We start from the raw sequence: 26,716 nt of genomic DNA, 5'->3' as shown, positions 1-26,716 counted from the left end.
GATCCAGAATTCACATTATACAAGAGATGTGATAGCGCTGCAGAAAGTGCAGAGAAGATTTACCAGGATGTTGCCTGAGCAGGAGAGTTTCAGTTGTGAACAGTGATTGGTAGACTAGGATTGTTTTCCTTCGGGCAGAGGAGATTGAGAGGGGACATGATTGAGATATATGAAATTATAAGGGGCACAGTTGGATAGACAGGAAGAAACCTTTCCCCTTTATGGAGGATCAATGAAAAAGAGGCATAGACACCTCCACATCAAGGAGGCATAGATTCAAGGTAAGGGACAGATGGTTTAGAGATGATGTTAGGCAATTTTTTTTTTTAAAAACCAAAGGTTGGTGGGAATCTGGAACTCATTGCCTACAAGGGTGGTACAGACAGAAAACTTGCACTTGCGATGCCAAGGCAGATAAGGCTATGGGCCAAGTGCTAGAAAATGGGATTAGAATAGTTGGGTGGTTGACCAGCATAGACATGATGGGTTGAAGAGACATTTTCTGCGCTGTAGATCTGACTTTACAACATTACATTTGGCTTCCCTATTACCCGCTGAACTTGGACGCTCATTTCTTGCGATTCATGCACCAGGATCACCACTGGAGTGAGTCTCGATTGTTGTACTCAAGAGCGGGGATAGGTCTAGAATGCTCAACCTTCTGATTCAGAGGCAGGAGTGTTACCAACTGATGCAAAGCTCAGCCACACTTGTGATGCAGTAAATAAAGAGATTAAAAATGAATTGGGTGTAAATAGAATATTTGACCCTGGCTCTCACCCTGCAACCTGAATCCCTGAAATCCCTGAATCTATCTCTGAAATCCAATATTTGAGAAGGACCACACTTCACCACTTAGGCAAAGGGAAAGAAACCTGTATTTCACTCACTCCCTGCTTTCTCTCACTACATCTAAAAAGGACAGGCCAATATCAGAACAGATGATGCTGGAAATATTATGCAAGTCTGCAAAGGGAAACAGAATTAACATTTTAAGGAAACAGTCACTCAGTAGTGCAGAACCCAAGCACTTCTGAGAAAAGAAACATGACATTCAAGCTATTCACTTTGTACTTATCAGGATTAGTGCAAGAATACCAAATTTTAAATTCATTTTGCTTTACAGAGGACCATGGCCCTGCTCATGACTTTGTGTATATTCAGTTTTTAAGTACAAGGAAAGTTGGGTCGGTAAGAGAGGAAAGAACAAATGGGAAAAGCAGCGACAAGAGAGAAAGCAACGACTAAATGAAAAACATGATGGCACCAGCTAACTAGAGCAAGACCACAACCTAAAGTTGTCCAGGGGAGCTGTAAATGACAATTACAGATCAAATTCCAGGAGCCCTCTGGCTCTAACAGTTTTGTCTACTTGGTTAATTTCTCAGACGGAGGGGTCTGAACAAGGTGAAATGTCAGCAGTGCTGGCAAGTGATCAGATAAAACTCTTATTTGTTTCCTCTTCAGAAGAACAGTTCCAACTGCAGCTATATCACATGCTAGGGCTTTTCTGCCTGTCATTGCCAACTTATTTTGAACTATTAGATTTGTACACAGTAGGAGCTTGGTGCACTACGAAAAAAACTCTACAGTTTTGATTCCTGATAATGTAACAGGGAGCACAGTCTTCTATCACATCAATCAGGACTACTGTCTTGCATGATGTGTACCACCATGATTGGAGTTATATAAATAACTCAAATGATCATAGCCTGGCTGCACCATCACTTTGAAGAAAGGAACATGTTACTCAGTTTGCTAGGGAGAGGAGAGTTAGTTGGCAATAAAACGGAAGCAGGAAATATTGGGAAGCTCAGTTGGTTGGACAGCTGTTTTCCAACGCAGAGTGAAACGAACAATGAAGTTTTAAATTTCCACACTGGCTGAGGTTACCATAAAAGATCCTTTCTTAACATCTCCTTCACCTGAGGCTAAATAACGCTCAGGTTAAACCATCACCAGTCGTATCTCTCTAATGAATGCAGCCTATAGTCTGATAGTACTATGGTGACTTTACCCTCAGTACCTTCCCAGTCAATTGCAGAAATTGAAACACATGCCCATTTACCTCTTCCCTCCCCAAATATACCAAGGTGAAGTAGTTATTTACTTGTACACCTTTCAATTTAGTCTACTGTAATCGCTCTTCTACAACGGCAATACCAAGCACAGGCCTGATGATAACTTTGAGGAATAATTCCACTTTGTCCATAAAGAATAACCTTGACCTTCCAATCATTCAATACATCCTCTTTCTCATGTTAACATTTCCATCCCAGATCTGCTGCGATTTTCCAGCAAAGCCCAATGTAGTTGAAGGAACACCTTTTCTGCCTAAGCACTTAGCCGTTTTCAGGGCTCAGCAATTGAGTTCAACAACTTTAGAGCATGAACATCGTCCTCTATTTTAACTAGAACTCTTCACCCTTACCTTGTTTGCGTGGGTTTGCTCTCAGCAAAAGGTAACTTTTTTCAATCATGTGCAGTCATCATTAACATCTATTTTATATCAAGATCACCTCTTTACTACAATTAGTAATGAGTAGTGTCATTTCCGGTTTTGTTCTGTGAAGGTTTGTATATGGGGTTCAATTCTGCATGTTTGTTGAGTGCCTACTAAATAGACAATAACAAGAGGACGCAGTTTGCCTTAACACACTGGCCATCCTGCCCTACATCAAGAACATATCAGAACTGACAATGAGACTCCTAAGACCACTAGGAATCATGATCGTGCACACAAGCCCACCGCCATTCTACGACAAACACTTTCAAGGATTAAAGACCCCATTCCCACAACATGCAGAACCAACGTGATTTCCGAAACACCATTCAACGACTGCCACAAACATTAGGAAGGAAACTAGCCATCAGAATACATGAACATCAGCTAGCAACAAAACAACATGACAAACTTTCTTAATATCAGTATGCTTGGACAATGAAAGTCATCAGTTTAACTGAGTCAATGCAACTAAAGTAGCCCAAGCCAAACAAAGACACTCATGGGAATTCCTAGAGGCATGGTTCTCAACCCATAATGCAATCAACAAACATAGGATTGGACCCTATTTACAAACCTGCACAGAACAAAACCAGACGTGACACTACTCACCATAACAGACCAGACAGTATAAATTCTAAGCGGAGTAGAACAACGACGCTTCATCGGAGGCCTCCCTGATGATGTTACCTAGCTTGGTAACGAAACATCTGAATGAAAACAAGCCAGCTTGGCGAGCAGGTCAACAATCTCATCCACAACCCGAGCTACAAAGGACTGGAAATGATGGTACTTACGATGTCGACAGTGGGTGGAGGAGCAAGTGGAAGGGATGTTGCGGGAGCCCACAACAAAAGACAAAGTAAGTTGTTAACACTTCCATGTAGAAATTGATTCTTTTGGGGGTAATGGCACTAAGAGGCAAAATATAGATGAGAAACATCTGAAGAGGCCCGAGTGATTCCAGAGACAGTGGTGTGGAAGCAGGAATAGTAGCTACTACAGGTAACTGTTTGGAATCAGCTGAATGCAATACCACGCAGCTGGAAGATGCTGGAAAGGCACTTGATGACAGCGTGTGGGCAATTACAAAAGGTCACAGACGAGTTGAGAACAAGGAAGACAAAAAGCTGAGCTCTGTGATTTTGATGAGAGTTACGTCAGTACTGTAGAGGAGCAGAAACCTGATTCAAGGAATTCGAACCTCAAGTCCCATGAAAGAGTGGCACAGATTTTGCAGGAAATGGCACATTCAAGGATTTCCAGGGATTGGAGATGGAGCAGTCATTTGCAAGGATGCTCGACTGACAGCTGTTTTGTGAGAAGTGATGATAGCAAATTTGAACAAGAGGGGATCATCATTGGACAGGGTAAAACTGTTAGCCATAATCATCTAACATGGGACTAGAAAAGGAAGTAATGTGGTCAATAACTTGGTATATTTAAATATGTCAGCTTAGATTACACGCTCAAGTCTCTGGAGAGTTACAAGGCAGTTTTTGCTGTAGAACATCAATTTGCTCTAGCATCCACAATGTGGCTGTGGGTGGTCCAGTTATGATTATGGGAAATGGTGACATTCGACGTGGATTTATTTATTTATTTATTCATTGGGTGAGGGCGTCACTGGCTAGGCAGCATTCATTGCCCATCACTAATTACCCAGACGGCAGTTTAGAGTCAACCACATTGCTGTGGGTCTGGAGTCACATGTAGGCCAGCCCAGGTAAGGATGGCAGTTTCCTTCCCTAAAGGACATTAGTGAACCAGATGGGTTTTTCCTGACAATCGACAATGGATTCACGGTCATCATTAGATTTTTAATTCCAGATTTTTTTTTTTTTTTTACTGAATTCAAATTCCACCATCTGCCGTGACGGGATTCGAACCCGGGTCCCCAGAACATTATCTGTTTTGTGAGAAGTGACGATAGCAAATTTGAACAAGAGGGGATCATCATCGGAGAGGGTAAAACTGTTAGCCATAATCATCTAACATGGGACTAGAAAAGGAAGTAATGTGGTCAATAACTTGGTATATTTAAATATGTCAGCATAGATTACACGCTCAAGTCTCTGGGGAGTTACGAGGCAGTTTTTGCTGCAGAACATCAATTCGCTCTAGCATCCACAATGTGGGTGTGGGTGGTCTGGATAAACAGTCCAGCGATACTACCACTAGGTCATTACCTCCCCGTGCCGGAGGATTCAACAATGAGAATCCCTTAAAATGTCAATGAGGACTGTTTAGATTCTTGTTGGAGGTGCTCATTGTCTTGCATCTGTGTGGTACAAATGTTTCTAGCCACTTAATAGCCCAAGCTGGACATTGTCCAAATCATGTTGCAGACATGGACTGTTTCATTGTCTGCAGAGCTACACTAGTTCTGAATAATATCAGACTTCCCTACTTCTGGTCTGATGAAATGTCTATGGCTCAGTTGGTAAAGTTCTTGCCTCTGATTTAACTTTATGGGTTGAAGCACTGCTCTAGAGGATATCATATGAAAATCTAGGTTGACAAGTCCAATTTGGAGTGATGCTGCATCATTTGAGATGTAATCTTTCTGGTGAAACATCAAACCGAGGTTTCACCTGCACTCAGGCGAGCAATGACTGAGGGAGCTATCCCTGAGAAATATGCAACCAAATTATTAAAACAGATTACCTTGTTATCACTGCCCCAATGAACCTTTGCTGCAATGTCTGGTTATTGGAGATCAACCATCTCTCATAGGAATCAAGCTAGGTAAGGTTCCTGCCAGGGGGACAATCTCCCAATGCCCACTGACTTTAATTTTATTAAACTTGTTGGTGCCATAGATGGTAACAGGCTAATCAATCTCACCTCTGGCATTCAAATTCTGGTCCATGTTTAGACCAAGGTTGCAATGAGGTTTGGAGATGGGTGGCCTGAACAAAGTAACACCTGTGTCTAAGATACTGAAGATTAAGCACAACTTCACTATTTTGCTGATGAGCGAGTGTAAACTTGATGAGACAGTAGCTTTGTGGAAAAGACATACCTGGGCAATCTTCTAATTTGTCAGATAAATGCAAGTGGCTTAAATGTGGCTGCACTGCACAAACTTGGCAAGATGTGCAATTAGCTCTGGAACACAAGTTGTCAGCAGTATAGCCGGGATTTTGTTGGGCCCATTGCTGTGATTGTATCTCATTTGCTCAGCTGCTTTCAATAACAATTGGAGTGAATCATCTCAGTGGGTAGCATAGATGGTCATCCACTTAGCATTTCTGCTCAAAGATAGCTACAAATGCTTCATCCTTACCATCACTATGTGTTGACCACTCTACCGTCATTGAGGAGGATTTAAGTTCATTGAGCCACCTCCTCCCAAGAACTGTTCACAGCCTTATGTGGCAAATCTACAGAGCTTTGATCAGATTTTTGACCAGATCAGGAAAAGATCATGGAATAACTGTTAAACATACGGTAATGAGAGATTGACACATTTTCAAAGTGCAACATGCAAAATCACTTTGGGTAGAAAGAAGAAATAAAAGATAAGAGGTCACTTGTGAGAACAGTGTATAGCCCCAAATGGGTACATTAAGGTGGTGTACAGGAAGAAATAAATGCGGCATTTAAAGGTACCACAATAATCATTGCAGATATTGATCAAAATGCAGATTGGGTGAACCAGATCAGCAAAGGAGCCCAGAAAATAAGCTTAGTGTGCGCATCTGGATCAATTTCTTAGAGCATTATTTCCACACACAACCAGGGATCATGCTGTTCCAGACCTCTTAATCAGCAATGACACGAAATTAATCAATGACATGGTAAAGGGGCCTCAAGGCAGTTACTGAACATGGCTCAGGGAAGGGCAAAGGTTTGGAGCTTAAAGTTTTTGAGAAGATTTGTAGCTTGGGTTGTGGATGGTGTTGTACACTTGCTCATCGAGTCGATGTGTTTGATTGCAGAGATTTCGTCACCCTGCTAGGTAACATCACCAGTGCACCTCCGGTAAAGCGTTGGTGTTCTGTCCCACTTGTTATTTATATGCCTCGGTTTGCTGGGGTGATTGGCATCACTTCCAGTTCTGTTTCTCAGTGGTTTGTATATCGGGTCCAGTTCAATGTGTTTATTGATGGAGTTCCGGTTGGAATGCGAGGCCTCCAGAAATTCCCTGGCATGTCTCTGTTTGGCTTGTGCTATTGTGGATGTGTTGCCCCAGTCAAACTCGTGTTCTTCTCAGTCCATGAGTATTGAGACCAGTGAGAATTGCTCGTGTCTCTTGGTGGCTAGTTGGTGTTCGTGTACCCTTTTTGTCAGTTTTCTTCCAGTTTGGCCTATGTTTCTCACAGTCCTTGCATGATATTTTGTATATTATGTTAGTTTTATTGGTTGTAGATATGGGAGCCTTTACGTTCATCAGTAGCTGTTGCAGGGTGGTTGTTGGTTTGTGGGCTACCCTGATACCTAAGTGTCTCTTTAATCCTGTGGTTATCTCTAATATACATCTCTGATGTATGGTAGGGTGACTAGTGTATCTGGCCATGTTGTGTTGCCTTGTTGTAGTCTGTCGCGGAGGTAACAGCGGATCGTGCTTTTTGGGTATCCATTCCCTTTTAAAAACTCCATATAAGTATTCCTGTTCTGTTTTGTGCAATTCCAGATTGCTGCAGTGTGTTGTGGCTCATTTGATTAATGTCCTGATGCAGCTCCGTTTATGCGTGTTGGGGTGGTTGCTGGTGTAAATAAGTATCTGGTCTGTATGTGTGGTCTTTCTGTATACACTAGTCTGGAGCTCCCCATTGTTCCTATATTCTACCATTACGTCTAGGAAGGGTAATCGGTATTTTTCAGATGGCAGGCTGTAACTAGTAGAGTGCCACAAGGATTAGTGCTGGGGCCTCAATTATTCAAAATCTATATCAATGACTTGGATGCGTGGACAAAATGTATGGGTATCTAAGTTTGTTGATGACACCAAGACAGGCTAGTGGTCACAAGGAGGTTGAGTGCCTTCAAAGGGATACGGACAGGTTGGGAGAGATAGCAAAAATTTGGCAAATGAAATATTAATGTGGGAAAATGTGAACTTGTCCACTTGGGCAGAAACAGAAAAGCATGATACCATTTAAATGTGGAGAGACTATAAAACTCAGTGGTCCAGAAGGAATTTGTTTGCAGGTTGCATGCAATTTGTAAGAAAAAGAGAGTGTTGGTGCTTATTGAAAGGAAAATGGAATCTAAGAGTAGGGAAATTGTACTGCAGGTGTACAAGGCTTTGATGAGACCACATCTGCAATTCTGTGTACAATTTCTATCCACTTATTTGAAAAGGGATATAACTACAGTCTGCCTGCAGAAAATGTTTACTTGGCTCATTCCTAGGATGGAGGGTTTACCTTATGAAGAAAGGTTGAACAGAGTGGGTCTTTACCATTGAAATGAAGATAAATGAGAGGTGATCTTATTGAAACATAAAAGACAGGTTGGACTCTCAGAAGATGTTTTCCCTGGTATGAAAGAATAGAAGTAGGGTCACAGTTTAAGAGGAAGAGATCTTGATTTTAAGACAGAGAGGAGTCTTTTTTTGCCTCCAAGGCACTTAGTCTGTGAAATTCTCCAGGACACAATGGAAGCTGGGTCACTGAATTTATTCAAAGCAGAGTTAAAAGGTGGATTTTTAAAGAAAAGGGAGTTGAGGATTATGAAGGGAGGCAGGAAGGGTGGTATAAAGACCACAACCAGATCAGCCATGGTCTTAATGAATAGCAAAATGGGTGTAATATTGCATACTCTTACTCCCAAGTAGTATGATCCTACAACCTCACAGCAATGATAGAGTAAAGATTATGCCATGATGTTGTAAATTATACAGTTCTATTGTTGCTGTTCATTCTCAGTACCTCATGGATATCCAGTTTTGAGCTATTAAATCTATTTTGAACCTATGTCATTTAGCATGATGATAGTGATACAAATGTAGAAACGTATTCTCAGTACGAAGATGGGACTTAGTCTCCAAAAGGACAGAGGTGGTCACTCCTCCCAATCTATGACAAGTAGAATAGTGTAGTAGTAGTCTGGTAGGTCTTTTCCACCTGTCGATTCTCTCACCCTTTGCCACAGGCCCAGTCTGGGAGATACATCTTTCAGTACTCAGCCAGCTCAGTTCATAGTGACACTTCTAAATAATAGCGTTGGACATTGAAGCATTCGAAAATTCTTGTGTCAATGCTATTCTCAGTGATTGTTGGAAATTGTGTCCAATATGGAGTACTGAACTGTTAGGCAAGAAAGGCAGTAGGTGGTAGTGAGGAGGAAGATTTCTTGCTGATGTTTGACCTGGTGCCATGAGGCTTCTTGAAGTACATAGTCACTATTATGACTCCCATGGCAACTTCTTCCCAAACATCATTTTGCTACCACCACTAATGGGTCTGCCCTTTCAGTGGGATAGGGCATACTCAAAGGCAGCATTGGAGGGGCCTGGAATGCAAGAGAATTTATATTGATGATTGGCTTGCTAGGCCATTTCAAAGGGCAGTTATGCATTGACCAGTTTGCTGTAATCACGAAGTACAAGGCAGATCAGGCACAGAAAGCAGACTTCCTCCCTTAAAACAAAATCAGTAAACCAGACAGTTATTTTCTGTTTTTTTTAAACAAAGCGGAAAGCGACTATTTACTGGTATGACCACCTTACTCCAAATTTAATTAACCAATTTTAAATTCCTTGTCTGTAATAAATTCAAATTCACCATGGAAGCCAATGTCCCAGACACTACCATTATCCCCGAGTGTCCCGCCACACTGGCAGTGCAAACCTAGCAGAAGTGGCAGCAGGGTGGTATACAGATAGGAGTGAGTTGCCCTTAACAGCCTCAACACTGACTCCAGGCACCATGAAGTTTCACTGCATCAAGTCAAACATGCGCAAGAAAACTTCGTAATTACCACATACTGTCCTCTATCAGCTGATTAATCAGTTCTCCTCAATGTTTAGCAACAATCGGAGGAGGCACAGAGGGTGGCAAGGATGCAAAATGTACTCCTGTGGGGGATTTCCATTTCCAATAAGCATGGCTCAGCAACAGCACTACTGATTCAACTGTCAAGCCCACAAGAACACCGCTATTAGACTGGTGAGGGAACCAATAAGGAAAAACATCCTTGATCTCATCCTCACAAAATTGCCTGCTGCAGATGCATCAATCTGCGACTGTATTGGTATGATTGACCACCGCAGTGTCCTTATGGAGATAAAGCTCATCTTCACATTGAGAATACCTTTGTGTGGCACTACCACTGCACTAAATGGAACACACTTCGAACAGATCTAGCAGCTCAAGTCTGGGATCCATGAGACACTGTGGGCTAAAGCAGTTGCAGAATTGTATTCAAACTCATCACCCACAATATCCACCACTCTACCATTACCATCAAGACAGGGGATCAACCCTGATTCAAAGAAAAGTGGAGGAGTGCATGCCAAGAGCTGCACCAGGCATACCTAATACAGAGGTGTCAACCAGTGAAATTACACAATAGGACTATATATGCCAAATAGCAAAAGCAGCAAGTGGTAGAGCTAAGCAATGTTACAACCAGATATCAGATCTAAGGTCTGCAGTACACCACCGTTCACAACTGGCCGTGGCAGGACAATTAAACCACTCATTGGAGGGATCAATGATGGGGGAGCCCAGCACATCAGTGCAAAAGATAAGGCTGAAGCATTTGCAACAAACTTCAGCCAAAAGTGCCAATTGGATGATCTGTCTCAGCCTCCAAAAGTTCCCAGCATCACAGATACCAGTCTTCAGCCAACTCTATTTACTACACCCAATATCAAAGAACAGCTTAAGGCATTGAATGCTGCAAAGGCTATCAGCCCTGAGAATATTATGTTGAGGTTGTACAGGACATTGGTGAGGCCTCTTCTGGAGTACTTTGTCCAGTTCTGGTCACCCTGTTATAGGAAGAGTACAAAGCTGGAGAGGGTTTAGTAAAGATTTACCAGTATCTTGCCAGGAATGTTTGGTTTGAGTTAAGGGGAGAGGCTGGATATGCTGGGACCTTTTTTCACTGGAGTGTAGCAGGCGGAGGTGTGACCTTATGGAGGTTTATAAAATGATGCGGGGCATAGATAAGGTGAACACAGGTGTCTTTGTTTTTAAAAAAAGGTGAGAGGAGAAAGATTTAAAAAAGACAATGCAGGGCAATTGTTTTACACAGGACGGTTCACATGTGGAATGAACTTCCAGAGGAAATGGCAGATGCAGGTATAGTTACAGATAAGTACATGAATAGGAAAGGTTTGGAGGGATATGGGTCAAGTGCAGGCAGGTGGGACTAGTTTATTTTGTGATTATGGTCAGCATGGACTCGTTGGACCGAAGGGTCTGTTTCCCTGTTGAATGATTCTATGGCTCTGAATCCAACCCAGCCAATAATTGTCCCAGTCTACTCTCTAGCAAGAAAGTTCATGGAAGTGCTCTTGGCTCAACTATTTGCAATTGTTTCAATGACCTTCCCTCCATCATAAGGTCAGAAGTGGGGATGTTCAATGATTGCACAATGTTCAGTACCATTTATCTCATCAGATACTGAAGCAGTCCATGTCTAAATGCAGCACAAACTGGACCACGTCCAGGCTTGGGCTGACAGGCAGCAAGTAACATTTGTGCCACACAGATTCACCACCTTCTGCCTGAAGAAATTCCTCCTTATCTCAGTTCTAAAGAGTCATCCCTTCACTTTGGGCTGTGGCCTAGGGTCCTAGTCTTTCCTACTAGTGGAAACATCTTCTCCACATCCACTCAATCCAGGCGCCTCAGTTTTCTGCAAGTTTCAATCAGACTTCTCCCCTCCTCATCCTCTAAACTCCATCAAGTGTAGACCCAGAGTCATCAACCACTGTCACAAGTCCTTCATCCACCAGATCACTCCTCTGGACCCTCTCCAATAACAGTACATCCTTCCTTAAAAATGGGGCACAAAACTGCTCACAATATTCCAAATGTGTTATGACTGGAGCCTTATACAGCCTCAGCAGTACATCACTGCTCTTGCATTCTAGTCCTCTTGAAATGAATGCCAACACTGCATTTGCCTTTCTAAGTGCCAACTGAACCTGCATGTTAACCTTAACAGAATCCCGAACGACGACTACTAAGTCCCTATGTGCTTCAGATTTCTGAAGCCTTTTCCCGTTTAGAAAGTGGTCTACGCCTCTATTCTTCCTACTGAAGTGCATAACCTCTCACTTTCCCACATTGACCCCAACCACCATTTCTTTGTCCACTCTCCTAGCCTAAGTTCTTCTGCAGCCTTCCCACTTTCTCAACACCACCTGTCCCTCTACCTGTCTGTGTCATCTGAAAACTTAGCAACAACACCCTCAGTTCCTTTGCCCAGACTGATAACATAAAAGGTGAATAGTTGTGGTCTTAACACTGAACCTTGCGGAACCTCACTAGTTATTAGCTGGCATCCTGAAAAGACCGTTTTATCCCCATTCTCTGCCTTCTGTCAGTCAGCCGATCCTCTATCCATACCAGTGCAGCGCATGCATGGAAACACCAGCACCTGCAAATTCCCCTCGAAGCACTTCGCCATCCTGACTTGGAAATATATTTCCATTTCTTCACTGCCATTGGGACAAAATTTCAGAATTCCCCCTTAATGGCATGTGTGTGCATCAACAGCACGTGCACTGCAGTAGTTCAGGACAGCAGTGCACCACTACCTTCTCAAAATCAACTAAATGCTAGTCCAATCAGCAACACCAACGTCCCACAAATGAATAAAAGCATTGAAGCTTGTGTAGAGCATGCCTCGGGATTATTAGGCTAGATATATAACCACTATCCTACAATATCCAAGCCATTAACAAGCATGCAGACTAGCAGACCCGAGTGCTATAAGATGGCAAAGAAAACGGTTGAAAAACAAGTTAGACTCAATCTTACAGCAAATATTCCTTTAAAACGAAGGTTGCAAACCTAAGGCCACGTTCTTCACACTGGAGGATGACATTTATTATTTGAATGCAAGGTTATGATTTCCCTGTGCCATGAGAATTATCTCCAGTAACATTTTTTTTCATCCAATGTCCCACTATACTGTCAGATCTGACAGCATTTAGCAGTTGGCATACCGCTTCAGATTACAAGCAAATAAAAGCACTTCAGATGATTCATCCAAGCTCAATGCAAGAAATTAAACAATAATTCATACTGCAACACATTAGAACTGTCAGGCAGTTCTAGATAGGCATTCTGTGGTGACATTTCAGTACAATCAAAATGCACCGAAGTGCAGAATTGTTTCTGCTACAGAAGTAGTACTGCGAGAACAGGGATATCACAGTTTTGAACCAGCCTGCTTTAGAGACAAAAACCCTTTGTTGATGTACACTTGAAAAATAGTCAGAACATGCCAACTAATATTGTCGATTGTCTTGGAAGTCCATATTCAAAGTAAAAGGTAATGGAATATTTGGAATTAGACAGAAAAGGGTCAAATATGGGTCAAAAGAGAAGAGCCAAAGGAGAGAAAGAGGTCAAAAATGGAAGGGGCAGCCAGGAAGAGGGCATAACGGAATGTACTGGGACAGATATTTCTCAATATGAATGGGAGGGAAGGAGCTGAGGTGGGTGGACTATTGGGGGAATGTGCTGTGTTGGGGACAGTATCGAACAGTTGCTTGGCAGCTATTGACCAATTCTCCTCCTATTCCATCACTGTGGAAGACAACACAACCATTTTAGATTTCTACGTAAGGATGGGCAATGCTACATGCAAGAGTTGTTGCTTAGCAGTTGGATGAGAAATTTGGTTGAAAAGTAGGAGTACTCCACTGCACATGAAGGCCAGAATATGGAAAACACAGCACAGCTAAAGGAAATATGGTTAATCACACAATGATAAAAATTAAACATAAAAATTAAAGAATGAAGACTCTGAAGTGAAATCCAAAAAGGCTATGAGCTGCAATCTAGAGATTAAAGTTTCAGTGCCTGTAAAATGCAAGTAATGGGTAAAGCCAAAAGGAGGAATCCTGATTAGCAGGATGTTATGTTTGTAGTGGATACTGAGAAACAGCCCTTTAAAATTTAAGCTTAGTGACCAACAAGGATATCTATCCAATACAAACTTAACTACACCTGCTTGAAAAACCACACAGATTTTCTTTCTAATGCACGCTAACTCAAAGATAGATATTCCCTGCTTTAAGCACATTCTTCAAAGCAACAGGTCTAAAACTAACAGGTCTCCCACTCCACCACCTACCCGGCTTTTCTTCCTTCAAGGTGCCAATGCTGGGACAGCTGGCATTCCCCACACGTAAAATCCCAAATAAACAAAGTTCTTAGGAAATGAGGGTATTTTAGCAACGGTGACCAGCGTGACAAGGAATGTGCAATAAGGCTGATTTTTATTGCTCCAATCAGCCAATCTAGAACCTCCTTGTCACATTATTCATACCAGTTAACCCAGACAAGAAATAAAATTAAAAACTTTCCTTACTAGCATAATGTCATATGAAGTTGTCATTTTTTTCTAATGGTATCATTGAATCAAGGTAGGTATAAATTAATGGAAACAATGCTGCACCATGATATAGTAAATATTAAGGTGGTACAGGCCAAAACCCTTAAAACATTTAAAAAGGTAGTTAGATGTACACTGCAATGCCATGGCATACAAAGCTATGGGCCAAGTACTGGATAAATGGCATCTGAAGTTAGATGTTTTTTTGGACCAGCACAGACTCTTGATGGAATGAAGGGCCTTTTACTGTGATTCTACATACAATATAGCTTACAATAACCATTCAGTAGCTTGCATAAAACAGAACTGAACACAATCAGAATTACGGAGTGGATCTTTCAGCTTGGAGCCACATGCTTGATCCTATTAGTCCCACTTCCTCGCTCGGTCCCCGAAACAAGGAGATTTGTTTTCTCCACTAAGTATTTATCCAGTTTCATTTGCAAAGTTACTGAATCTATTTCCACTTCCCTTATAGTCAGTGCATTTCAGATCTTAATTCAAATATTTTTATCCACTCTCCCGCCCCCCTCCATTATCTTTGGTTCTTTTTCCAATTACCTTAAACTTGTGCCTCTAGTTGCTGACTCTTCTCCCAGCATAAACAGTTTGTCCCTGTTTACTCTATCAAAACCCCTTTGTAATCTTGAACCACTATCAAGCTTATTAATATTCTCTTCTCTAGGGCTAACTCCAGCTACTCTGGTCTCTTCACATACTGAAGTTTTTCATGCCAGTACCATTCTAATGTACCTCCACTATACCCTCTCAAAGGCCTCATCATCCTTTCTGAATACTATCCAGTTTAAATTAAAACAAGGTTTTCAACTGGGGCCAAGGTTTGTAATATTTTCCAAAATTATTTGAATTAATTTCTAACAAAATTACAAATACTTTTCAAAATAAAGAAAAATGAGTCAAATCATCACAGATATTCTTTTACATAGGTTATTAACCTCTGAATATGTATATTTAATTTCCATTTTAAGGTCAAACATTCTTTTTCATATTAATACAATACTTGAGATTTATAATAAGTAGAAAAGCATACAGTAATGTGGGAAACACTCAGGAGCTGTTCCCCAACTCTACAGCATCACCACCAGCATAAAGGTGCAATTACAGCAGATGCTTAGGGGCAATTTTAAATGTGGCAGTGATTTACAAAGAAATGGTTACAATCAGAAGAAAACAGTTAGTAACCAAGTTCAAATTCCACTGTAGGACGTCAGAACAAAAACGCAGGCTGACACTCCAGTGCTGTACTAAGGGAATACTGCACTGAACTGTCATCAGACTGCTGAATGGACTCCGTCAGTTGCAAATCTAATGTTGATCTTGCTTTTGTGCATCTCCTGTGCAACCATAGCCTTGTATGTCTTGTTCTATCCAAATACGCTATGATCTGCCTGCACTGCACACAGAACAAAACTTTTCACTATACTTAGGTACATGTGACAACAATAAAACAATTTTTCAAATAAGAGATTAAGTCAAGAGCTCATCTGCTCTCTCAGACAGATGTAAAAGACACTTGGCATAATTTTGAAGAGGGAGGGAGTGGCTGGCTAATATTTATCGCTCAATCAACATCACAAATAGAGATTACCACATTGCTGTTTTGAGCGTGTGCATGCAAAAATAGCTGCAAGTTTCCACCTTTGTAACAGTGATTGCACTTCAGAAAGGTTGGCTGCAGAAGACAAAGAACCATAAAAGAACCAGAAGAAAAAAAACCATAGGAGCCCGGAGCAGAAATAGGTCATTCAAACCATCAAGTCCACTCTGCCATTGAATGAGATCATGGCCAATCTTCAAATAAAAGCAAAATATTGCACAGACTGGAAATCTGAAACAAACAGAATGCTACATGAACTCAGCAGATCTGGCAGAAGCTGTGGAGAGAGAAACAAAGTTAACGTTTTGAGTCCCATATGACTTCTTCAGAACAATTCCACTTCCTTGCCTTATTCAACAGCCTTTGATTCCCTTACTGATTCGAAATCTGACTACCTTAGCCTTCGATATACTTAAAAAAAAAGCCTCACCAGACCTCTGCAGTAAGAATTTCACACATTCACTACCATCAAAAATATCATCCTCACCTGTGCGTTAAATGGAAAGGGTTTTGGGGAAATCAGGTGATCAGAAAGTGCAGAGTTTATTAATAGTCAAATTCCATCTAATCATCTTTGGTCTACATTCCTTTATGCCCTTGCCTAACAACTCTTTCTGATCTCAATCTTTAAAATTTCAGTTATACAGAATATATAGGGAAAAAAGGCCCTTTGGCCTAACCAGTCAACAAAGTGCTTATGGTCTATTCGTGCTTTCTTGACACTTACTTCATTTATTTCTTTCAGTATACCCTTTTAAATTTAATCTACTTCATACATTCATGAAACATCTCATTAAATGCAACTATACTTGTCTCCTTTAGCATCCCTCAAGGAGGATGACTTTCTTCCACTCAGAGCTGTTGGTACTGCGGTGATCAAACAATGTAATGCTCCATCTGCTCCTGGGCGGCTTGATGGTTTTTGAATAGGTGGTTAGCTGTAATGCTCAAGTTTTTGCAACTCTCACAGAGGCTTCTCCTCCAAGTCGGACAGTCTTGGGCAAGAGATTACCATGCTTTGAAGAGGAGTAAGGAACAAAATAAGCCACTCATCCTCGGTGCCTGCTCCACCATTCAAGATCACGGCTGATGTGATTTTAACTTCAAGTCTATACTCCTGCATATCCTTGATTATCAAGGGGATGAAAGGTTATCAAGGATCTATCAACTAGACTGCATTAAAACTAAAGACTCTCCATCGACTGCCTTTTGAGGAAGGGAATTCCAGACTCTCAACCCTTACAGCAAAAAATGTTTCCTCATTTCTGTTTTAAGTATGCACCCCCTTAATCTTAAACTATGACCCCGAGCTCTAGATTCTCCTACAAGAGGAAACATCTTTCAACATCCACCGGTCAAGTCTCTTCAAGATATTACATTTCAACTAAGTCATCTCTGACTCTAAACCCCAGAGGATATAGGCCTAGCCTGACTAGCATTTCCTCATAAGGCAACTTGCTCATTCGAGGCATTAGTCTAGTAAATTTTCTCTGAACTGCTTCCAACACATGACCATCCCTCCCATTAATTACAGCAACAGGACTCTTGACAGTCTCAACAATGCACCGTATAACTGAAGCATAAACATCTTGCATTCAATTCCCATCGCAATAAACCAAAATACTGACAGCTTTCCTGGTTACTTTCTGTAGCGCGATACTACTGTTCTGTGATTAATGCACTAAAACACCCAGATCTCTCTGCATCTCAAAGCTCTGCAACCTCGCACCATTTAAGTATGCTTTTTATTCTTTCTGCCAGAAATCAACAATTTCACACTTTCGCACACTATACTCCATTTGCCAGATCTTTCCCCACTCACTTAACCTAGATGTATCTCTGTCAGCTCCCTATGTCCTCTTCATAACTTATTTTCCTATGTAACTTGGATCATCAGCAAGCTGATCTACCATACCGTTGATCCCTTCATCCAAATCATTTATATAAAGCATCAAGGTCTCACCACTGACCCCTGTGGTACTCATAGGGCATAGAAATTAGGAGTAGGAATAGGAAATTAAGCCCTTTGAGCCCGCTCCACCATTTAACATGATCATGGCTGATCTTACCCTGGTCTCAATTCCACTTTCCTGTCTGGTACCCATAGCTTTTTGTCAACTTTTCATCAGAAACATCTATTTCTTTCTTGAATCTGTTCATTGATTCTGCCTCCATTGCATTCTACCGCAGTGAGCTCCACAGATTCATAATGCCCCGAGAGAAGTCGTTTCTCCTCGTCTCAATTTTAAAACTGCCCTCTCTCACTCTATAGCTGTGATCACTTGTTCTAGACTGTCCAACAAGGGGAACCATCTGATCAACATCCACCTTATCAATCCCCTTTAGCACTTTACATGTCTCAATCAGATGCCCCTCATTCTTCTGAACTCCAGCAAGTACAAGCCCAAGTTACTCAACCGCTTCTCATACGACAGCCTTTTCATCCCTGGAATCAATCTGGTGAATCTCCTCTGACCTGCCTCCAGTGCCACCACGTCCTTCAAGTAAGGAGACCAAAACTGGTCACGGTACTCCAGGTATGGTATCACCAACGTTTTATATAATTGTTACAACATTTCTATAATAATACATTATAATCCAGTCCTTTTGCAATAAATGCCAAGATTCAATTTGCCTTTATTATATGCTGCACCTACATACACACTTTCTGCGATTCATGGACAAGGACACCCAGATCCCTCTACCCTGAGGCACTTCGAATCTGCTTTCCATTTAAATAATTTGCCCCTTTATTTTTCCAGCCAACATGGATGACCTCACACTTACCCACATTAAACTCCATCCCTCAAATTCTGGCACACATTCTCCTAGTCTATCAATATCCATCTCTAAACTTTTTCTCATCACAGCCTGCTTTCCCACCTATTTTAACATGAATTTTGCTAATTTGCACAGTTCCTGCTTGCAGATCATTTATAGATTATAGTTGAGGCATTGTCAAATGCCTTCGGGAAGTGTAGATACCACATTCATTGGATCCCCATTCTCCACTTTGTTAGTTACATCCTCAAAGAACTCCAGCAAGTTTGTCAAGCACAACTTGCCCTTCATGAAACTGTGCTGACACTGGTGAATTGAGCTTTGGTTTCTCCAGGTGTTCAGTTATCTCCTCCTTTATGATTGACTCTAGCAAATTCCCCACTACAGATGTCAAACTAACTGGTCTATAGTTTCCCACTTTTGCCTATCTCCTTTTTTGAATAAGGGTGTAACCTTGGCATGTAACCAATCCATTGGCATCTTACCAGAATCCAGGGAACTTTCCAATATAAGAAATAAGAAAGGGATGATCACCTTAGTGGGATTATAATATTGACCTCCCAATAGTCAGGAAATTGAGACCTGCTACCTGTAAGAATAATAGGGTGGTTATGGTAGGGGATTTTAACTTTCCAAACATAAACTGGGACTGCCATAGAGTTAAGCACTTAGATGGAGAGGAATTTGTTAAGTGCAAACAAGAAAATGTGGATGCACTTACTAGAGAAGGTGCACAACTTGACCTACATTTGGGAAATAAGGCTGGGCAGGTGACCGAGGTGTCAGTAGGGGAACACTTTGGGGCCAGTGACCATAATTCTATTAGTTTTAAAATAGTGACGGAAAAGGATACACCGGATCTAAAAGTTAAAGTTCTAAATTAGAAGGCGGCCAATTTTGACAGTATTAGAAAAGAACATTCAAAAAAGTCGATTTGGTGGTGGTTGCGGCAGATGTTCACAGGTAAAGGGACGGCTGGAAAATGGGAAGCCTTCAAAAATGAGATAACGACAGTCCAGAGACAGAATGCTCCTGTTAGGGTGAAGGACAAGGCTGGTAGGTGTAGGGAATGCTAGATGACTAGAAAATTGAGGTTTTCGCCAAGAATACGGAGGAAACATACGTCAGGTACAGACAACAGAAATCAAGTGATTCCCTAAAAGAGTATAAAAGCTATCGGAGCATACTTAAGTAGGAAATCAGGAAGGCAAAAAGGGGTCATGAGACAGCTTTGGAAAATATGGTTAAGGAGAATCCAAAGGGATTCTACAAATACATTATGAATAAAAGGGTAACTAGGGAGAGAATAGGGCCCCTTAAAGATCAGCAGGGGCCACCTATGTATGGAACCGCAGATTGGTGGGGGTGGGGGTGCGAGAAGATACTAAACAATTATTTTGCAGTGTTTATTGTGGACAACATGGAAGACATAGAACATGGGGAAATAAATAGGAACAGCTTGAAAACTGTATATATTACACAGGTAGAGGTGCTGGACGTCTTAAAACACAAAGGTGGACAAATCTCTGGGACCTGATCAGGTGTACCCTAGAACTCTAGGGAAGCTAGGGAAAAAGATTGCTGGGCCCCTTGCTGAAATATTTATAACATCATTAGCCACAGGCAAGGTACCGAAAGACTGGAGGTTGGCTAACACGGTGCCACAGAAAAGCCAGGGAACTACAGACCAGTGAGCCTGACATCAGTGGTGACCAGTGTGCCACAAGCATCGGTGCTGGGTCCACTGCTTTCCGTCATTTATGTAAATGATTTGGATGTGAACATAGGAGGTATGGTTGGTAAGTTTGCAGGTGATACCAAAACTGAGGTGTAGCAGGCAGCGAAGAAGTACAACAGAATCTTGATCAGATAGGTCAATGGGCCGAGGATTGGCAGATGGAGTTTAATTTAGATAAACGTGAGGTGCTGCATTTTGGAAAGGCAAATCAGGGCAGGGCTTATACGCTAAATAGCAAGGTCCTGCGGAAAAATTGCTGAACAAACAGACCTTGCAATGCAAGTTCATAGTTTCTTGAAGTGGAGATGCAGGTAAATAGGATAGTGAAGGTGGCATTTGGTATGCTTGCCTTAATGGTCAGTGCACCGCGTATAACAGTTGGGAGGTCATGTTGCGGCTGTACAGGGCATCAGTTAGGGCATTATGGGAATAACGTGCAATTCTGGTCTCCCTGCTATAGGAAGGATGTTGTGAAATTTGAAATGGTTCAGAAAAGATTTATAAAGGATGTTGCCAGGCTTGGAGGGTTTGAGCTACAGGGAGAGGCCGAATAGGCTGGGAGTATTTTCCCTAGAGCATCAGAGGCTGACGGGTGACCTTGCAGTACTTTGGGGGATAACAAAAATCTATAAAGGACCCTCCAAAACTGCACTCTTTAGAACTGTGCCATTAACTCAATATTATCCCCCAAAGTATTCAAGGAGTTGGCCCAGACCCGAACACATTAAAGGCAAGTGTAAGATGCTGTGTTTCAGATGTGATTCAGTTGGTCCACCACTAGGCTTTAATCAAAACACTTCATTCTCACAATATAGTTAAAATGAAAAAAGAAAATTGGCATAACTTTAATTCTATTGAAATACTTAACAAGATAATGCATTATTTAACCACTATTCATCAACTGTTCCTTTATAGACAGCATCTCATGAACACTCCCTTTGGCAAAAAAGGTGTAATTCAGCAAAACCGTTACAGTTCTGATGTGCTGTCTCTCTCCAGTCCCGAAGAAAGAAACAATCTGCTCCTTTTGATTTTTAAGAGGAAGCCTCTTGTCTGAAGCATAAACCCTCCCTTAACTGAAAGCAAAACTAAAAGCCTTCCTGGGCTATGTGAGCCCTGACCCCATCCACCCATGATTCTTTTGTCTCATTTTAGAAGAACATAAAAGATGATTACCAACTGCCTATCACAGGAGTGATGGGATTTCTTGTTCATTGGGAAATTTAAACTAATTTAAAATGCAAATTTATGAATCTTAAACTGCTGGGAGCACTTCACAACACTATTAATTTATAAAGAATAACTAGAACTCATTCGTACAGTATCACGACAGTATCAAACCTGCTCTTCAAATGATTCCAGAAACAGATAATTTCAGGCAAATGCTTTATGACATCAATCCGAAACTTCATTTTCTAATTTGCATCCAAATAATCTTACCCTCCATGTGTAGCTCAACACAATTGGGTTGAGAATGATTTGGATGAGAATTCAGGAGACATGGTTAGTACGTCTGCGGATGACACCAAATTGGTGTAATAGGGTACAGTGAAGATGGTTATGTAAACTTACCAAGAGATATTGATCGATTGGGTCAATGGGCTTAGGAGTGGCAGATGAAGTTTAATTTGGAAAAATGCGAGGTTTTGCATTTTGGTTTTTAAAAAAGGGCAGGACTTATACAATTAATGGTAAGGCCCTGGGTAGTGTTGCAGAACAAAGAACTAGGGGTTGAGGTACATAATTCTGTGAAATTTGCATCACATGCAGACAGGTTGGTTAAGAAGGCATTTAGCACACTTGCCTGCATTGCTCAGACATTTCAGTATAGGCGTTGGGACAGTACAGGATGTTGGGGAGGCCTGTTCTGGAGTATTGTGTACAGTTCTGGTTGCCCTGCTATAGGAAGGATGTCATTAAATTGGAGAGGGTTCAGAAAAGATTTATCAGGATTTTGCTGGAAATGCGTTATAAAAAAAGTTATAAAAACAGGCTGGATAGGCTGGGACTTCTTTCCAAATGGAGCTCAGGAGGTTGAAGGGTGACCTTATTGAGGTTTATAAAATCATGAGGGGCACAGAGAAGGTGAATAGCAAGGATCTTTTCTCTTTGGTGGGGGAGTTCAAAACTAGGGGACACATTTTTAAGGTAAGAGGAGAAAGTTTTAAAAAGGACATGAGGGGCATTTTTTTTTTTTTGAAAACAGAGTGGTTCATATGTGGAATGAATTGCCAGAAGAGGTGGTGGATGCAAGTTCAGTTGCAACATTTAAAGACACTTGGATAAATGCATGAATAGGAAAGGTTTGGAGGGATATGGGCCAAATGCAAGCAAGTGGACGAATTTAGTTTGGGAACGTGGTCAGCAAAGGAGAGTTGGAACAAAGGGTCTGTTTCCATGTTGTATGACTCTATGACTATGGCCACTCTGGATTTCTATTCTACTGATATCTTTTAAATGTTTCTATTAAGACTCCAATCAGCTATGATTTTTCTAACATTTCATTAGATTCTGACGTTATGGAATCAATCTCATAACCCTCCTCTGCATCACTTCTACAGCATGGATGTTGTGCTTTGAATATTGCATTCAGCTCAAAGTGCAGCCTGAACAATGCACTACGCAGTTCTGGGTTGAATTAAGTATTCAGTTAGCCTTGGCTCACTTTCATTTCAGCCAAAAAGTCAGAAGCTCAAAGCTTCACACTGAAGAATTAAGCACATATTCTTGGTTGGCACTCCAGTATAGTACTATAGTAACATGTTAGCTTCCATACATATTGACAACACTTGGATCTACCTCACCACCACCTCTTTTGACTGTCTCTGCTGGTTCTTGCCCAAATCAGTACTGGACAAGCAGAAATTTCCTCCAATTAAATACTATGAAGACCAAGGCACTTCAGCAACTCCATCACAAATGTCACTCAATAGCCAAAGACTTCATCTTTCTCAGATGTCTAAGACTGAACTAGATTGTTCCTAATCTTAGTTTCACATATGATCTCAGGATGAGTTTTCAACCACATATACACGCTCACATTAAGACTGCCTATGTTAACTGTTATAAGCCCAGCTGATGCTACTACTAGAAAAGTCACATTCCAGTTGAAATAGAGGTTGATAGATTTTTTTTTTTTTTAAAATGGTTGCACTTGCCGAGACCAATGCATGCATACTGTCTGCACATTAGATCGGTTCAGGATTTTACATGGGATGCAACTGTGGAGAGGGAATGCATTCTGGGAGTATGGAGCAAGGGGGAAATCTTAATCACTCCACCATCAGGAGACTTGCTTTCAGTTGCCTAGCCCCATGCTATGAAATTACAGACAGCCCCACCCACAAACTTCTCTGCCTCCTTTAAAATGTTGCATAAAACCTCCCAACCTCCTCCTGACCATATTTTTGGACACCCACCGTATCACCTGTGGTTTGGTGTAATATATTGCTTTTAATGCACTCATGATAACGCACTTTGTATGTTCATAGTTCATACAGTCCCTACAGTGTGGAAATAGGCCATTCGGCCCAACAAGTCCACAATGCCTCTCTGAAGAGCATCCCACCCATTCCCATTCCCCTACCCCTGCATTCCCCATGTCAAACCCTAAGCAGTAACCTAACCTAATCATCCCTGGACACAATGGGCAATTCAGCCAATCCACCTACCCTGCACATCTTTGGACTGTGGGCGGAAACAGGAGCACCCGGAGGAAACTCACGCAGACGCAGGGAGAATGTGCAAACTCCACACAGACAGTCACCAGGGGGTGGAATCAAACCTGGGTCCCTGGCACTGTGAGGCAGCAGAGCTAAACACTGAGCCAAGATCATACAATTGGGGCAGCCAACCTCCAACCTAACAAGAAGAACCATGATAAAAACCAAAAGAACTGCGGATGTTGTAAATCAGGAACAAAAACAAAGTTTCTGGAAAAGCTCAGCAGGTCTGGCAACATCTGTGGAGGAGAAAACAGAGTTAACGTTTCGGGTCCAGTGACCCTTCCTCAAAACTGGAGAACTTCCAGTTCTGAGGAAGGGTCACCGGACCCGAAACGTTAACTCTGTTTTCTCCTCCACAGCTGCTGCCAGACCAGAGGAAACATGATGTAGCTTATTACAGTTCTGCAACCATTCATGGGTATTAAGAATGGGATCTACCAGACTACAAAGCCTGTTTGGAAAACCTATCCTTTGGCCTGTCTCCCATGAGATTTCCATTTTACTCCTCACCAAGTCGGTCTTATAAAATTAAAGATGCTATTCAAATACAAATTGTGGTTGCATGCTGCACCACTCTAAGTGGCAACTTTCAGATGAAGCAGCAAACCCAGGAGCTGTCTGCCCTCTCATGTGAGCATAAAGAAATTCCACTGAATTACCTGAAAAGCTGAGGAATTCTTCTATTAACATAGCAAATATTTATCCTCAACTAATGTTATAAACAGATTATTAGTTGCTTTTCTGATCCTTGTTTGTGCAAATTGGCTGCCAGGCTCCCCTATTGTCTACACTGCCAAAAAATTTACATGGTCATTAGCACATTCACTGCCTCAGTACTCCAAGGATGTTATATAAATACAAAAGGGATTTATTTATTCATCCCTGCATTTGAACCCATGGAAGACTTCCTCACCACCAGATTCTATCCTCCCGTCCAGACCAAAATGGCTAATCTTCCGATTTTTGCTTTACTATTGTTTCTAAGGTGTATGAAGTACAGTGAATTTAAAAATAGGTTATATACAAAATAATATACTGTAGTTTAAACCAAATTATCTCAAAGTTCAAAATTATTCTCTATGTACAAAAGACTACGTTTCAACTTTTTTTTTATCTGCCTAGACGAGTATTAAGCAAAAAGAAATGCTGAATTATAAATCAGTGTTCAAATGTCAACATCCTGCTAGGTCTTTATGAAGACAGATATGTTTGACAAGCTCTGTGTGATGCCTGTATCAAGGCCTATTGCTGTGTGTTCTCTCATTTCACCTCCTGAGACTATGTAACCTTCTAAAATTGATGCAAAAAATGTGTATGAGCTACACAAAGCTGCATAAATTATAACAGTTTCAAGACTGGTTTCTTGCTCTCTGTCCCAGCATGAGCCTCCCACTGCTGCAAGTGTGCAGAGGCATTCCCAATTATCTTCCATAGTTACATCATTCCTCCTTCAAACTACTCACATCAGTTACTGCACACAATCAACTCTCCCTCTCAATTTCTCCACCCCACCTTTCTCTCATAGATGTTTCCAAAGATAGATCCTCTATTATCATTTCATTTCCCATAATCTCAAGGTACAATCCACATCCTATTCAAAAATAGAAGTGTGACACCGTCAAAAGACTACCAAAAACTTAGATGCAGACCAGTCTCGAGCTAACTCTGTCAATGATATTATGGTTGATTAGCATCCCAACTATGCATTACTGTGGTTGCTCCAATTCCCTTGATATGTTTGCTTTAAGTATCTGCCTGGCAAACTCTAATTGCCCAAGCATTCCTTTTGCTGTGATTTCCAGATTCCTACTTATCTATCTTTGAAGAAAATGCTTCCTGGCTGTACTCATGAATAGCCAATTTAGCTCCATTAAAACTGTTTCCTTGTTCTTGATTTTCCCACCCGTGTACAAGATGATGTGAGGCATAGATTGAGTGGATAGCCAGACACATTTTCCCAGGGCAGAAATGACTATGACAAGGGGGCATAATTTTAAGGTGATTGGAAGAAGGTATAGGGGAGATGTCAGAGGTAAGTTATTCACACACAGAGTGGTGGGTGCGTGGAATGCGTTGCCAGCAGTGGTAGTGGAGTCAGATACAGTAGGGACATTCAAGTGACTCTTGGATAGGCACATGGACGATAGTAAAATGTAGGGTATGCAGGGTAGTTTGATCTTAAAGTAGGATAATAGGTTGGCACAACATCGTGGGCCGAAGGGCCTGTACTGTGCTGTACTGTTCTATGTTCTTAAAAGGGAACATATGGAAAAAAACTATTATCTTAACATTTCTTTTAAACAGATTGAAGAAGGAGCTTTGACCACATGACTAATTACCAAACAGAGGACACTAGAGTTGGGAGAGTCAGAGAGATTGTCAGTCCTCTGTTTTTGTGCATCCCTGTTGCTACAAGCGGAGAACAGGTTGCCACTTCACTTGGTGTTTGTTGACTTCAAAGGATTTACGTACGCAAAGAAAGTGCCTGTGCCTCCCCACTGCCTGTCCAAATTACAATGAATAATGGAGGTGGGACTCAATTCAGATGGTAAAAAGTACATGATTTAACAGTAAAGTAGCCATATAGCTAAATAAAAAGAAAGTACTTTAAGAGCTAGTCCAGTAACATTCCATATGCTTCTACATGCCTAGATTTTTTTTAAAAAAATATGCCAATTTTATGGATTAAAAATTACCAGAATAATCAGATGCTCTCAATAAACCTAGTTTATCTGATAATTAAATAAAGCTTGTTAAACAAATTTAGCTAAAAAGTTACATTTAAAAGATTAATTTCAAATTTCAGCACATACGTATAT

General features: G+C 41.3%; 1 protein-coding gene across 4 annotated transcripts in view; it reads right to left on the bottom strand.

The window, feature by feature from the left end:
• The window catches only part of fam168a (family with sequence similarity 168 member A), a 128,776-nt gene that overhangs the window by 92,043 nt on the left and 10,017 nt on the right, over positions 1-26,716 (bottom strand). The gene's annotated exons all lie outside the window — the stretch shown is intronic.

This window comes from Rhincodon typus, chromosome 6, assembly GCF_021869965.1.
Source record: "Rhincodon typus isolate 14 chromosome 6, sRhiTyp1.1, whole genome shotgun sequence".
In the NCBI taxonomy this organism is placed as follows: Eukaryota; Metazoa; Chordata; class Chondrichthyes; order Orectolobiformes; family Rhincodontidae; genus Rhincodon; species Rhincodon typus.
Note: the sequence above shows the minus strand (reverse complement) of the source record. Positions and strands in the feature narration are given on the sequence as shown.